Below are 16,054 nucleotides of genomic sequence, written 5' to 3' on the forward strand. Positions count from 1 at the left end.
CTGACTGGTTTGGGTGAGAATTAACCTTTATGACCTGCGGGGCGCTCTGCTTCTTCTGTGCGGTATTTCCCGATGTGTGTGCTATATGTGTTGTACTATAAAAGTATAACTTCGATGGGCGGCTCCTTTAACACAAGGCTGACAGTATCTCACACACGCCCCTGATGCTGAACGTTCTGATAACAATTTTTTTTTTTAATTGTATAGTTCTTTCTAGCTGTGAGTTCGATTCCGCACCATGTCACATTTGTGTTGCTTTTAGAGGCATTTCTAACGCTTTTCTCGTCCCACGCTCCATTCCACATTAAATGCAAATAAGGACTCTTCGTTTACATAAGGTTTAAGGCACTTGAGCAGGGCCAATTTTCAGGAAAGAAGCATTTTGGAAAAGTGGATCAAGTGGAAATTTGCCGATTTGCATTATTCAAATCACGAGCAGTTAAAGGCAGAGAGCTCACCAAAGACTGCCAATTTTTATCAATCATTGTTTAAAAAAAGGTATGCTATCTGTGTTAGTGTGCAAGGTATGTGTACTGATTGATTACATCAAGAATCAAAATGCAAACTGATCTTGGTCCCATTAGTGCCTCATGATTCTAATAAAGCAATCTCATAGATACAGAGTGGCAACTACTTTGTAGAAAAAGTCTTATTTGAGTTCAAATTAAAAAGACAAAAGCTTGCCATTAAAACAGTGCCCTACATTACACTCTTTCAACAGTTATATAACCAAGAATATACATCTCATGTGAGCCTAAATATTTCACAGATTAGTACCCTGAAGCATAGCTTTGCCTTCAGTTTCCTTATCCTGTTATATCTTTGTAATATTGCCAGATGAGACCATAAACTATAGACCTAGGTCTGTAATATCTCTATTTCCTGATCTGCTATAAGAATCCTTAGGCCCAGATTTAAGAAAAAGTGGTGCATCAGCTATGATGCTCCACTTTTCTTGCACCACCATGGTTGTGCGATATTTATAATACGGTGCACCATGGCGGTCATTTGCACAATAGCATCAACATTTTTAACACTATTGTGGGGCTTTGCTACACTGCCGTCAAAAACTTTGACGTTAGTGAAACAAAGTACTATGGGGCCATCATTTTAACGCCTGCTCTGAGCAGGCATTAAAAATGACGCCAAAATGACGCAGTGAAATCTTTTAAATTGAGTGTGTCATTTTTGCAGGCCTCCTAGCACCAGAATGCCCCACTTGCATACATTATGCCTCGCGCAGGCAAAATGTGGCACAAGGGGTAACAAAGTGGCACAATGCATGCATTATTCCGCTTTGTAAATATGGCACGGCAGAAAAGCCACATTAGCGCCGCTTTGGCGTCAAAGATTTTTGTTATGGCAGCGCTTAGGTGATCTTACATATGCCCCTTAGTTTGTGAAATGAATGTAGTCTGAAGAACACTTTTACCAGCAGATTTTGATCCTGTATGATTTTTGTAACCTAGAAACAGGTTTGTTTTATGTCCAAAGTATTGGCCTGTAAGATTTTTGTAAATTGGCACATGAGCCTACATGCATAAGACATTAGCCAGTAAGATCTTTTCCCCACTAAGGAATAACTATGCTGTCAGAAACAAGAAGCTGTAACTTTGACCTAAGGAATAATTGTGATTCCAGACACATAAACTTGTAAGACCTCTAGGTTCCTCTGTCGTACGACAGAGCCTGTAAGACCTGTGAAATCGGACTAACAACTCTTCTGTCTGAGCTTGAAGGGAGCACAGGTAACGTAGTGTTAGAAATGGGGTCTTTGGTTGGCAGTCAGGTTACCCCCTGTCCAAGCAAGGACCCTCACTCTAGTCAGGGTAAGTCACACACAATCCAAATTATCCTGTGCCCACCCTCTGGTAGCTTGGCACTGAGCAGTCAGGCTTAACTTAGATGGCAATGTGTAAAGTATTTGTGCAATAAATCACACAATAACACAATATAGCACCACAAAAATACACCACACAGTGTTTAGAAAAATATATAATATTTATCTGGATACTTGCAGGTCAAAACGATAAAAGATGCAATATGAATTGGTAGAGATATCACTGAAAAGTGATATAAAGTGTCTTAAGTCTTTAAAAAGCAAACTAAGTCTCTTTCAAGCACAAAGTACCTGGTTTGGAGTGGAAAATCTCCACAGAGGGCCGCAGAGGAGGAGATGCGTGGAAAAATGGTGTGTGCGTCGGTTTTGCCCCTTCACACACGGACTTGCGTCGTTATTTTCCACGCGGGGAAGACGTTGCGTCGATTTCCGGCGCACGGACAGTCTCCTCTGTGGGTCGCGGGATTACCAGATGTCCCGGGGTCTGTGCGTGGAATCCTGGGCTTGTTATCCTGCTGCGCGTCGTTCCGGTGGGCTGTGCGTGGAATTTTCTCCATCACGGCAGGAGTCGCGTCGATTTCCTCTCTGGAAGTCGGGCGCCGTTGTCCAGGCGGGCCGTGCGTCGAAGTTCCGGTCGGACCGCAGGCGTCGTGTCGATCTTTTCCTTGCGGGGTCGAGCGGCGTCTTTCCGGATCGGCATACGGTGAATTTTTCACCACGGAGCAAGCTGTGCGTCGAATTTTTTGGCGCACAAGGAGTCCAGTTGAAATATGGAAGTCTTTTTGGTCCTGAGACTTCAGGGAACAGGAGGCAAGCTCTATCCAAGCCCTTGGAGAACACTTCTGCAGCAAGGCAAGAGTTCCGCAAGGCAGCAGGCCAACAGCAAGGCAGCATTCCTTTGTAGAAAGCAGTCAGGTGAGTCCTTTGAGCAGCCACGCAGTTCTTCTTGGCAGGATGCAGGTTCAGGTTTCTTCTCCAGCAAGAGTCTGAGTGAATGCACAATGAGCTGTCAACTAAACCAAACCAGACGTGGATTGTAAGGCACAGAAAGATTTAAGTGCAGAGAAATGCTCACTTTCTAAAAGTGGCATTTCTAAAGTAGTAATATTAAATCCAACTTAAACAGTCAGCAGGATTTTATATTTCTATTCTGGCCATACTAAATATGACCTTCCTACTCCTTTCAGATCAGGAGCTACCACTTCAACAATGTATAAGGGCAGCCCCAATGTTAGCCTATGAAGGGAGCAGGCCTCACAGTAGTGTAAAAACAAATTTAGGAGTTTTACACTACCAGGACATATAAACTACACACTGTCCTGCTTTTTACCCACACAGCACCGTGCTCTAGGGGTTACCTAGGGCACACATTAGGGGTGACTTATATGTAGAAAAAGGGGAGTTTTAGGCTTGGCAAGTACTTTTAAATGCCAAGTCGATGTGGCAGTGAAACTGCGCACATTGGCCTTGCAATGGCAGGCCTGAGATGAGGTAAAGGGGCTACTTAAGTGGGTGGCACAACCAGTGCTGCAGGCCCACTAGTAGCATTTAATCTACAGGCCCTAGGCACATATAATGCACTCTACTAGGGTCTTACAAGTAAATTAAATAGCCAATCATGGATAAACCAATCAACAGTACAATTTACACCGAGAGCATATGCACTTTAGCCCTGGTTAGCAGTGGTAAAGTGCCCAGAGTTCAAAAGCCAACAACAACTGGTCAGAAAAAATAGGAGGAAGGAGGCAAAAAGTTTGGGGATGACCCTGTAAAAAGGCCAGGTCCAACACATAGGATATATCCCATGGGGTGCTACTAGGTAGATGCATTTTGCTGCTGCACTGGAAGAATGTTTCAGGATGCTGTCGTATTCCCTACAGTAAAAAAAAATATGTGCTCAGCGCGATCTTTCAAACATATGCCTTTGTCAGAAAAATCACTTCCCATCCCTTAAGAAGGCTGCATGTACTTGCTCTGTGTAACATTGGGCAGGATTTACTACATATTGAGGGTGTGCATTTCGGTCTAAGTCTGACTCTGATATTGGATTCTCCGGGGCGGGGGGGGGGATGGTGCGGTGTGTATGTGTGTGTTTGGGTGGGTATGCATGTGTGGGTGTCCATTCCCATATAAGTTGAATTCAGATGAGGAGCTGACAGTCCACTTGGGTTAATCATCTTCAGCCATACATATGTACTGCTCTTAGTCTGATTTTTGCCCTTGAGGCTTGAATATAATTGGATTTTAACAGATGAGGTTTTCACACTAATTTTATTTCTTGTTTCTTTTTATTTATAGGGAGCAGAGGGAGGAACTCTCTACAACTGGTGTTGCTGTGGTGGATGAGAGATTGTCCCTATTGGGGCCCCAACTCTTCCATCTTGAGATATTCTCTTGGAAATGTTAGAGGGTGATGTTTTTGAAACATGAGTGATGAGTTATTTTTTCACTCCATTGGGGGGGACGCTGTAGAGATCTCTAAGTTACATGTACAGTGGGATCACTTCAGATAGCCATAACATGCCCTCTCAGGCTTGAATATGTTTGCAGAGTTTCATAATGTTAGCTGATATGAGAAGTTTGACACCTGCATTGACAATTGATGATACCTTGGGTCCCATTTACAGTTTGTAGTGAGTCTGGTAATTTGAATTACATTATGTATAATGCACGGCATGTTGATAACCCAGTTGGTGGCTGTGCCACTCAGGCACCATGCACACTGATGCCTGGTTTAGTATGAGCTCGATAACATTAATCAGTGGATTTTGATTTGCTTACTAATGACATGTTCTTAAATTCATTCCATGTGCATTTGACATGATACGTGCCCTCTAAGTCTGAGCAGTAATGTGTGGACTGACATACCAAAATAATGCCTTCTGTGTTAATATTTGAAATTTTTATGTATTGCTTTCCCTTCTTTTTATCTTTTACATGTTTTGACATTTTTGTTCTATTATTGGATGGATTATTGCTAAGCAATGTATTAACTATGTATTAAACCTTTAATCAAACATAGAAGCAATAATTGTTTGTCTTCTAATCTATTTCAAGATGGCATTCACTCTGTTAGTCTGTATCAGTCCTCTTTCCATGTTTATGTTACTGGACATTTATTGAGGTGAAATGCACTTTGTCAGTGATTTTGAGCAAGGTTGCGGAGGCGAAAGACACTTTGAAGTCCTGAGTGAACATTTGGTATACCTTACACTGAAGCCAAGTTGTGAATTTATGAGGTCAGGTGCCATACGCAGAGCAACACAACACCCCCAAGAGGAGGGGGTGGGCAGAGAAAGCGGAGGATTGCATGTGCATGTATATATATTTATAATTACTGGAAAAAACAAAGGGTAAAGTTACTTTATAGTTAGGCAGTAGTGGCCAGTAATTTGAACCCCTTCGCTGCCAGGTCTTTTCCCCCTCAGGTGCCAGGCCTTTTTTTGGCTATTTGGCGAAGTTTGCGCTTAGGCTCTCATAACGTTTTGTACACATAAGCTACCCATTCCAAATGTGTGTCCATTTTTTCCAACACCCTAGGGATTCTAGAGGTATCCAGAGTTTGTGGGTTCCCCTGGAGGAGACCAAGAATTTAGCCAAAATACAGCTACCATTTTGTTTTTTTGCAAAAAACAGAGAAAAGGTGCTGCAGAAGAAATCATGTGCTTTTTGCCCTGAAAATGGCATCAACAAAAGGGTTTGTTGTGCTACAATCACCATCTTTCCAACTTTAAGGAACAGGCAGACTTGAATTAGAAAACCACATGTTGGCATTTTACATGGACATACCCCATTAAAGAGTCAAAAATAGGTATCAAGGAAACCTTTGTATTTTTAAAATGGGCACAAGATAAGGTGTTGAGAAGTAGTGGTTATTTGCACATCTCTGATTTTCCAGGGTCCCCATACTAGCATGTGAATTACAGGGCATATCTCAAACAGATGTCTTTTTTACACACCTTTGGAAGGAAAAAATGTAGAAAAAGATAAGGGGCAATAAAAACTTGTTCTACTATTCTGTGTTCCCCCGAGTCTCCTGATAAAAATTGTACCTCACTTGTGTGGCTAGGCGCAATGCCTGCGGCAGGAAATGCAACATGGACACTTCACATTTTTACATTGAAATCTGACATGTTTTTTGGAAAGTGCCTAGCTGTGGATTTTGGCCTCTTGCTCAGCCAGCACCTAGGGAAATCTAGCAAATCTATATATTTTTGAAAACTAGATACCTAGGGGAATCCAGGATGGGGTGACTTGTGGGGCTCTCACCAGGTTCTATTATGCAGAATCCTTTGCAAACCTCAACATTCGGCGAAAAAACACTTTTTCCTCTCATTTTAGTGATGGAAAGTTCTGGAATTTGAGGGGAGCCACAAACTTCCTTCTACCCAGTATTCCCCCAAGTCTCCTCAGAAAGATGGTACCTCACTTGTTTGTGTAAGCCTAGTGCCTGCATTAGGAAATGCCCAAAAACGCAACGTAGACGCAATAAAACGATCTAATACAAAACTACCTGTTTTTGCAGGAGGAGGTGGGGGGGCACCTGCATTTTTAATCCCAGGGGAGGCGGTCATCTAAGGAAACCAACCAAACCCAGACATTTTTGAAAACTATACACCCAGAGGAGTCCAGGGAGGTGTGGCTTGTGTGGATCCCCCAAGATTTTCTTACCTTGACTCCTCAACAAAGAAAATCACATTTTACACTGTACCGGTACAATTTTCCCACCAGGCAATGTTCCCCTCGGTCTGCCGATAAAAATTATACCTCACTTGTGTGGTTTGCCCAGGTGCCTGCAGCAGGAAAAGCCCCAAAACGTGTAGAGATTGAGGGAATAGCACAGCGAGTTGATAAGCACAATTTTCTTTTATACATTTTTAGGCTGACTCTGCTTTGGGGACCCACACAAGTGAGGTATCATTTTAAATGGGAGGCTGAGGGGAACGCTGGGTGGTAGGAAATTTGAGCCAGTGCGATGATCCTACAAAGAAAAGTGAGAAAAATATGCTTTTTTAAGCAAATTTTGAGGTTTGCAGGGAGTATGGGTAAGAAAATGTTGGGGGGATCTATGCAAGCCACACCTCCCTGGACTCCACTGAGTGTCTAGTTTTCAAAAATGTCTGGGTTTAGTAGGTTTCCAGAGCTGACCCCCGCACCTGGAACCAAAAATGCAGGTGCCCCCTCCTGCATAAACAGGTAGTTTTGTAATAGATCATTTTGATGTGTCCACATCCCTCTGTGATGTGCCAAACACTAAAATTGTGAAAAGAAACACTCTTAGGTTATGTTAAAAAGACCTTCTCACCCACCAACCAAGTTGGATTTGGCATGAGGGTGAGTGATGGTCCAGTAGATCAAATTTTATTAACCAGAGATTACACAAAAATGAAATGCACTGTTAATAACTGTTAATAACTGAAAGGCCAAAAAACTAAACTGAACCAATGACTCACAGCTTGTGAGCTGTAAAGCTGCGTCAAAGCACCAACCGCTTTACAGTTCATTCACACACCTTTCATACATGACATGCACAAGACCATTCACGCCGCCAGCCGCGGACCCAGCACATTACAACACTCGCATCAACAGACAGCGCCATTCAAGGGCCCATCACTTTCATACGCCCACATGCCTGACACAGCAATCACACCAACTGATGGGAGTCTGTGGCCTGGCGTTTGGCTAGCAGTGTGTTGCAGTGGCCAACATCAAGTCACTATTTACATTGCCAGACAAGCGCAACTCCATGCACACCGCCAGCCAATCGCCACTCATGCACACTGCCATCACTTTTTTTTTAAAACAACAAAGAAACCCCTAACTAATTATAAATAAGTACAAAACTACAAACACAAAAGCTCTATCTAAAAACATGACAGTAATGCCAACATGAAACTGAACATATCAAAATATAAAACAGGCAGTTTCCGCTCACAGTAGATCCCAATAATGTTTTGGGGTGTGTTAACACCTGAAACAGCCAGCCACACACAGCCCAGGCTTTGAAGGAAAATCAGGGCAGTACATCCGAGTCTCCCTCCAGATACCTCTTCGGGCACAGACTCCATGGCCCATATTTATACTCTGTTTACGCAAATTTAGCGCAAACTTATTTATACTTTGGCGCTAGACCCGTCCAGCGCTAAAGATCTGGAATTTGAGTCATTTTTTGGACGTGAAAACCTACCTTGCACTACTGACATGCAAGGTAGGCGTTCCCGTGCAAAAAATGACTCTAAGGCATGTGTGCCTTATTTATCCTCTGGCGTCAAAATGACACACAGGAGGAGGCGAGCCTTAAAACAAGGCACCCAGCCGTATTTGCGCCGTTTTTTAATACTTGGGTCGGGAGCAGGCGTTAAGGGACCTGTGGGCTCATTTCCATGGTGGGAGACCATGGAAGCAGTCCACAGGTGCCCTCCCCTGCACTCAGGGCCACCCCCTGCCGCCGTAGCCCACCCCTAGAGGACACCCATGGATGGGGGGACCCATCCATGTTGAGTGCAGGTAAGTGCAGGTAAGTATAATTATTATTTTTTAAGAGGCATGGGGGGCCTAACTTGGGCCCCCCTACATGTCACTGTGCCCAATGGCCATGCCCAGGGGACAGAAGTCCCCTGGGCATGGCCATTGGGCAGGGGGGGCATGACTCCTGTCTTTGCTAAGACAGGAGTCATTTTCATGGGGGTTGTGCGTCAAAAAATGGCGCAAGTCAGGTTAGAGCCAATATTTTTGACTCTACCATGACACCATTCTTTGGAGCACAACCCCCAGTCCTCCCTTCGCCTCCCCTGCCCAGTTACTGTCATTATTTTGACGCTAACCAGCCCACAGCGCCGGCTAGCGTCATTCCATAAATAAGGCTGGTGCATTGGAATGGCTTTAGCCGGCGGTACATTTTTTGATGTAAATCTGCCCTGGCACTGCTTTGCATCAAAAAGTATAAATATGGGCCTACATTTAATAATGGGAAAGCCTTTTTTGGGAGTGGGAGGAATGTGATCACCAAAGTGGTGATCTTTCAATCTAGCTACATCCCCCACCACTGCTTCTCTAGGAACTCTTGCCTGTTCCATCATAATAAGGCTCTCTATCACTGACTCCTAAAATTTTACACATTTCATCCTTGGCTCAGGGGAACAGTCCTTCAACACAATAATAGCATTAAAAGTTGCTAAATAAAACAAATGGATGGCCAATTTTTTATACCAAATATAAGACTTATAAACAGCAGTGTGAGGCTCCAACCTCTTATCTACCCTATCAACTCCACCCATGTGCTTATTGTAGTCCAAAATGCACGCAGGTTAGTGCACTTCGGCAACCTGACCCTAAACAGTCACAGGTGAAGTACACTCATCTTGAATGGTAGTCAGCATGTACACATCCCTCCTGTCTGCAAATTTCAGAGCTAGCAGCTCATTACTACACAAGGCACTGCACTTTCCCCTCTCAATTTATTTACAGACAAGCTCCCTTGGATAGCCTTTCCGGTTAGAGCGGATTGTGCCACAAACAACAGTGTCCACTCTGAACAATTCCCAGAACAACTGCACGCCAGTGTAGAGGTTATCTACATACAAATGGTGACCTTTGTTAAACAGTTGTCAACCAAGTCCCCACACAATTTTCTCACTAACTCCAAAACTGGGCGGATAACCAGGGGGGTCAATACTGGAATCCCTACCAGTGTAGACCCAGAAATTATAAACATATCCTGTACTACTTTCAAACAGCATATACATCTTAATTCCATACCGTGCCCTCTTGCTAGGAGTGTACTGCTTAAAAACCAAACGTCCCTTGAACAGGACCAAAGACTCACCTACAGACATTTATTTCCCTGGAACATAGACCTCTGAAAACCGATCTACAAAACGATCAAGGACAGGCCTAATCTTAAAAAGACAGTCAGAATCAGGGGGATCTCGTGGCAAGGCTAAAGCATTCTCAACAAAATGCAGCATCCGAAGAAGCAAATACTGATTACGAGTCATGCTTGCAGGAAATATAGCCGTTGCCATCCAGGGACTAGAAGACCAATAAGAAGCCAGTGAAGGCTTCCATATCAACCCCATCAAAAAAGTCAAACCCAAGAACTTTTTCAACTCTTCCAGTTTGTGGGAATCCACTGGGTAGCTCTAGACTGCGGCCTAAGTCTGGCAGCATTGTCCATCAAATACTGCTCCGCATACAAGTTAGTCTGCTCAACAATCTCTTCCAAAAATACATCGTCTGTAAACAACTGAAAGAAATTGACAGGCAAAAGCTTTTCTGTATTCACTCCACAGCCTGGGAGACCAGTAAAGGCAGGCAACTTTGGCTGCTCCATGTTTGGGGCAACCCAGAGTTCAGGTCTTCCAATGGGAAACCTTTCAGCCACCAGCTGCTGCACTATTGGCACATCAGTGTCCTCCTCTAAAACAGGCCATTCATCTGCACTGAGAGTGGCTTCCTCATCAGAAGATTCCTCTCAGACAGAAAATTCACTGCCAGAATCTCTCACTTCCTCCTCTGCCTCAGATGCAGAGTCAGTATCATAATCATGATCAGAAGACGACTCAAAAAGCATTCCAACAACCTGCTGAGAGATCTCCCTGTGGCTAGCAATGATCTGTTCTAACAACAAATGGATTGCCTGCAACAACCAGCACTGTCTAAAATAAGTAATAAAGTGTGGCTTCATCAGAAAGAGTTATGTACTCAAAAACTATACCACTCACTTGCCTGAAAAAACTAGACTCACCAGCAACTACTCTGAGAGACACAGTAATCACCAATGATATCCCACTAAAAAGAAAAAAGAAAAGAAAAGAAAATTAGACATGAGACAACACAAATATCATTGTGCACAAATCTAAGGACAAATTCACACACAATCCTGCATTTTGTACACCACCTACAAACATGTCATTCATGCATGGCAACAATGCTCTTTTGGAATAAATAGTTTTTTTGTACCTAAAACATGCAACTACGCAAACTGCAGGTCGACCACTGCCAAAACCGCAAGGAGCCACAGCAAAGGAAGCAAAAGCTTTGAACTAGAACAAAAAGGCAAAATAAACTGTTATAATCACAAAAGCAAATACTTCGCCAGTTGAAACAACACCCTGCCACCAAACATTTAGAAATGTTCCCTGGTGTCTAGTGGATCTGCCCCTTTGGGGGCAGATGGGGCTACAAAAAATAGTCCGATCTGTCCCCAAAGGGGGCGGAAATGGCCAACTGTTGTGTGCCCCCCATTGGGGGGCAACCCTTGACCAAGGGGCAACCCCCACACAAAAAAAAAAACTTTAAAAAATCCCTGGTGTCTTGTGCCCCCCCTTGGGGGCAGATGGGCCTAAAAAAAATAGGTTGATCTGCCCCCAAGTGGGGCAGGAATGCCCATCAGTAATGTGCTCCCTTTGGGGGGGGTCAACCTTTGCCAAAGGTACCGCCTCCCCACACAAAACACACACACACAAGATCCCTGGTGCCTAAGTGGATTCGGGCCTAAAACAAAATAGGCCGATCTGCACCCAAGGGGGCAGAATGGCCAACAATTGTATGCTCCCCATGGGGGGGCGACCCTTGATCAAGGGGCCGCCCCCCAACACAAAAAAACAAAGATTAAAAAATCCCTGGTGTCAGGTTGGCTTCTGCCTCCCTTGGGGGCAGAAATGGCGTACAACAATATGGCCCTCTAAGGGAAGCGACCCTGCCCAAGGGGCCCCCCCAACAAACAAAATACACACACAGTCAACAATCCCTGATATCTAGTGACCGATCTAGCCCCAGGGGGCCAAGACCTAGAAAAATAGTTTACTCCCCCCCCACCCCCCCAGGCAGCGACCCTTGCCAAAGGGGTTTCTGCCTTAAAATTACAAAAAAAACTAATCCCTGGTGCCTAGTGGGTTTCGACCCCCAGCGGGGCATATCACCCAAAAAAAATGCCCACTCTAGCCCCCGGGGGGCCATAACACAGATCACTGGTTGCCCCCAAGGAAGCAAACCTTGCCTAATGGGTTGCTCCCCAAAAAAAGAAAAATACATCACTGGTGTCTAGTGGATGGATTCCTGCTCCACGATCTTTCAAAACAGTCACAGGGGGAAAGGAAAAACTCTTTCCTTTCCCCCTGTGTCTGTTTTCCCCGCACAAAGCCCAACAAGGAGAAGGACTCACCTGAAGAAGGTCCTCTCTCCAAACCCGCTGGAAGGAAATGGCTTCCAGCGCGTCCCCTGCAGCATTTGATGGCGAGCAACCGTAGCCGAGACCAGCTCGTCCCAGGCACCCGAGGGGTTAAGAGGGAGAGTGACAGGGGCTGGGGTGTTACACATGCACCTCACCTCCACCAATTCATTCACACATGTACTCACACACCCATTCATAACACTCACTAACAAATACACACACATTCATACATGCAAGCATGCCTCATGAGCAGCAGCTCCGAAAGGGGAGACTTGGAGGTCCCAAGAGGGTTGGGACTGCTGCCTTCCCTCATTGGCTGACCTAAAACAGCAGTCACAATCTCCTAACAGAGTTGAATGGGATCAGTGAGACTGCTGACCCCATCCCTCTCTGAGACAAGGTGTCACTGATTGACCCTCAGCCCAGGGCACTTCAGGGCTTCTAACTGAAACGCCCAAGTCCGAAGCAATCGGTTACATTCCCCCTTGTCATGAGGCGGAGGGCCTTGAGGCACCTTTGCCAGGCTGAAGAGGTCATGCCCACAGGAGCTGTGACTTCTTCAGCCCAGCAAAAACAGCTCGGGCAGCCAGGGGTCTGCACAGTTAGGGAATGTCCAGCTCCTAGCTGCCTGACCTGAACCAGAAGTGTGGCTGTCAGGCTGACTTTTGTTCAGTCTGACAGAAACTCTTCAGGTCAGGAAAAAGGTTGGGGGTGCGTGGCCCCTCAGCCCGTACAGATTGTATGCTGCTGTAGCTAGGTTAGGTACTAAGACCTTAACTTATATGAGGTCATAAGCAGTGCATGATGGAGTTGCGAGTTATAGTCAGCTGATGTAATTTGAGATGACATCAGTGATATCATCAATGATATCATTTAACATGCCATGATGGATGTAATATGTGAGGTGATATACAGTGCCTGGTGTGGGTTGCTAGTTCTAGTTACTCAGTAAACTATACCTGGTGAATTTCAGTGTTTTTAAACCTCATTTGTGTGTCATTTCAACGCTTAATTATAATGTCACTTTAACCTTTTGTTTTTTTAGTACATACATACACACACACACACACACACACATTTATATAATATGTATGGATATAGAGTGTATTGAAATTTCTTCATGTAAAATACAGAGCGCTGCCACTCAACCACTGCAGTGCATGTATTTTATGCAATCATCCTGGTAATTCATTACAACAAGCCAATCAGTTTCAGCTCTCAGGCTTAACCCAGTCCAACCGTCATGCTTAACCCATGCTTAATACCAGAATAATTTTCTTTATCTGTCTAATATTCATTAACATTGAAAGCAGAGTCCTATCAAGACCTTTGTAATGTGACTTGGAGAATAGCAAGGTTAATCGCACCTTCTCCCACTTATTGGTGAACCCACTCTCTGTATTACAGTCAAGGAGTCTAAAGACCACCTTTTCGAAAAGGTGAAGGGGGATGAGGGATTAGAGACAGAGAAAGAGATAGTGTGGTTATCCTTTCCAGCAGGATGGTTGTTTGAAGACCTGCACTGGACTCTCAGAAGTACAGGGTGGCACAGTGTTGCAGAGGTACTTGATGACTCAATGTCAAGCGAGAGCACAGAAGACCATGGGAATGGAGTAACAAAAGAAATGTTTTATAATAGATCAGTAGGATGACAAAATTATAATGTGGTGTAGTTAGTGTAAAAGGAGGTATAGTTTTAACTAGCCCTCAGGCAAACCAGGAATCTTTCCTGGGAACCGAAGATGAGTTGCACACCTCTCTATTAACAAGTAGAATTGTAGTCGTAAAACCAAAAAGGGGAAATTCAAAGCCAAGTCCAAAATGCAGGTTTGGAGTCACCAAAACCTAGTAACAACGGAAATTGAGAGAAGCAAGCACTGCAGCCGAGTTGAATACCAAAGTCATTTCACAACAAAGCAAGGAACAGTACAAGGAATAGGGTAGGAGGGAAACAGAGGAAAGGATAAAGGAGGAAAACAACTTATGTGGACAAATTAGAGTGTCAAGCGAAAGAGTTGAAACAATACATGTTGCAGACATGGGCTTCACTGTCTACTAACATCGTACAGGGCTCTTGCCCTATCTAACATGCAGTTAGATACCTGTCCACAGATGTCTGGGGCAGGGTGTTTCAAATCTTACCCTCGAAGCTAATGTCCTCAATGATTTTAATCTCCAGTGCCCCATCATCCATCTCCTTCAAGTGATACATTTCTGGAAGCTCTTATGTGGTGTGTTATCCTGAAATGTGACAAGTCATAGCTTGCCCACCAAATATCCAAAAAAATAGCAGGTAGACTATGTTCAATTTTAGTTAATGTCATAAACCAACAGAATTCTGTTACATATCATCCGTCGGGAACATGTTTTGCTAATTGCACAATTGCATGCATAATATTTTTAAAGATTTCATCAGCCATTACACAAAACTTGTGTTTGTGTTATAGCTCTTGTGGGCAGTCAATATGAAATTCATAGTAGTATCCATATAAAAGTACAAGACCATGATTTCATTAAGTAATTCCTGGATCTACATAAATATGTCAACATTCTGGCTTGTCATTGTCCACTTTGTCATGACAGACGTTTTCATTTAATGGTAAATGTGTGCAAATAAATTACTGTGAAAATATGAGCTAAAACCAATTTAAATATGGAAAGCAGTTAGAGGGAAAAAATTAAATATATACTTATGCAAAGTGTTCCATATTTCCAAATGTATACAGATTTCTTCAATGCTATTAAATCCTCTTGGGTGACATGTATCAAATAAGATCAAATAAGATTATATAATACTAAGAGTATATAGTAAGATTGCAAAATTCATAATTTCTTTTGTCTGTCACCTTTCCTCACATCATTTTTCTCAGAGGCAATCCTGTTGGTGGACAGTAATTCACAACTACTTCCATGACATTATTGTTAATGCTATGGGTAACTACGGTCTGTTTTGTACTGCCCTTATTTGCTTGAGGATTCAGTTACTCAAAGGGACAGTATTACTACCTTCGCACCCCAAACCACAGCTTTGATATGTTTGAGATTCTCAATGCCCACACCTATAGAATTGTGTAAGCTGAGGGATAGCTTTGGTGTTAGATGCCTGAACCAGTAACATCTCCCAGTAACCTCGTAATTTGACATACACAAACGCCCCATGACGTGGAAGAGCTGTGCTGTCAGATGCCAGCTCCTGTAAGATCTGTGTAACCCAAGGGATTCTTTTATCATTAAATGCAAATACCTGAAGGGTTTCTGTAACTAAGATGTAGCCATGTTTTTATAGACTAGAGCCTGTAAGATATGTTTAACTAGCAAAAAAGCCTTGCTTTGTGGTCTGTAATTGTTTTAAATCTTTTAAAGGTACATCTGAGGTTGAAAGTTGTTGGTATGTGGTGGTTAAACACAAGTGAGGAATTTAGATGAAAAAATTGCACGCAAAAGCGAGAAAGGTAGTATATTTCAATGAATAAATTATTCTGAAAATACGTTTTCTGTTTGAAAGTGAAAAAGTCTGCTTGGTGCTTTTAGCAACTGGAATAATATAAATCATTAAATACAAACTTTCCCTTGCGTTTTCATTGTTTGTTTTTCTACAGATATGTGATTAAGAATCTTGCAAACTGTCCTGCTAAGAGAACCTAATATTTCTTTTTACTTCTGTGTGCTGTGGGTGTCTCATGGGCTGAACATCACGAGACACTTACAGTCTCTAGCGTTGTTCAGTATCCTGCATGCAGTGATATTTAAAAGGCAACAGAGTGTGAGCCTCGAGGTTGACCACAACTGAAAACGAGCTTGGAAATAACTATAGAATAACTATAGAAGAGAAAATAAAATGCTTTGCACTGTGGAAAAGGTAGCTTTGATAATGAATATGTTATTGAGAACATTCAACGTCAGAGGTGTGGTCGATGCAGTAGCCATTTTGTAAAGGAGAGGAGATCTGAAATAGTACACTGGACATAGGGCGAGAGAGAAGCCTCACTGACCAAATACTCGATTTGTGTGTGTGTGGAAAAGGCTGCTTTATTGAAAAC

The 16,054-nt window shown here is 43.4% G+C and overlaps 1 long non-coding RNA gene across 5 annotated transcripts in view; it reads right to left on the bottom strand.

Annotated features, from left to right (window-relative positions):
- Positions 1-16,054, bottom strand: part of LOC138258577 (uncharacterized) — a 150,910-nt gene that overhangs the window by 128,701 nt on the left and 6,155 nt on the right. For 4 of the 5 annotated variants that reach the window (XR_011198430.1, XR_011198431.1, XR_011198433.1 and 1 more), the window contains exon 2: positions 10,587-10,630. This is a non-coding gene — a long non-coding RNA (uncharacterized lncRNA). Of the gene's footprint in view, positions 1-2,635; positions 2,854-10,586; positions 10,631-16,054 lie in introns of those variants that run through there. The other variant, XR_011198432.1, reaches the window with a different exon arrangement.

This window comes from Pleurodeles waltl, chromosome 9 (genome assembly GCF_031143425.1).
Source record: "Pleurodeles waltl isolate 20211129_DDA chromosome 9, aPleWal1.hap1.20221129, whole genome shotgun sequence".
NCBI lineage: Eukaryota > Metazoa > Chordata > Amphibia > Caudata > Salamandridae > Pleurodeles > Pleurodeles waltl.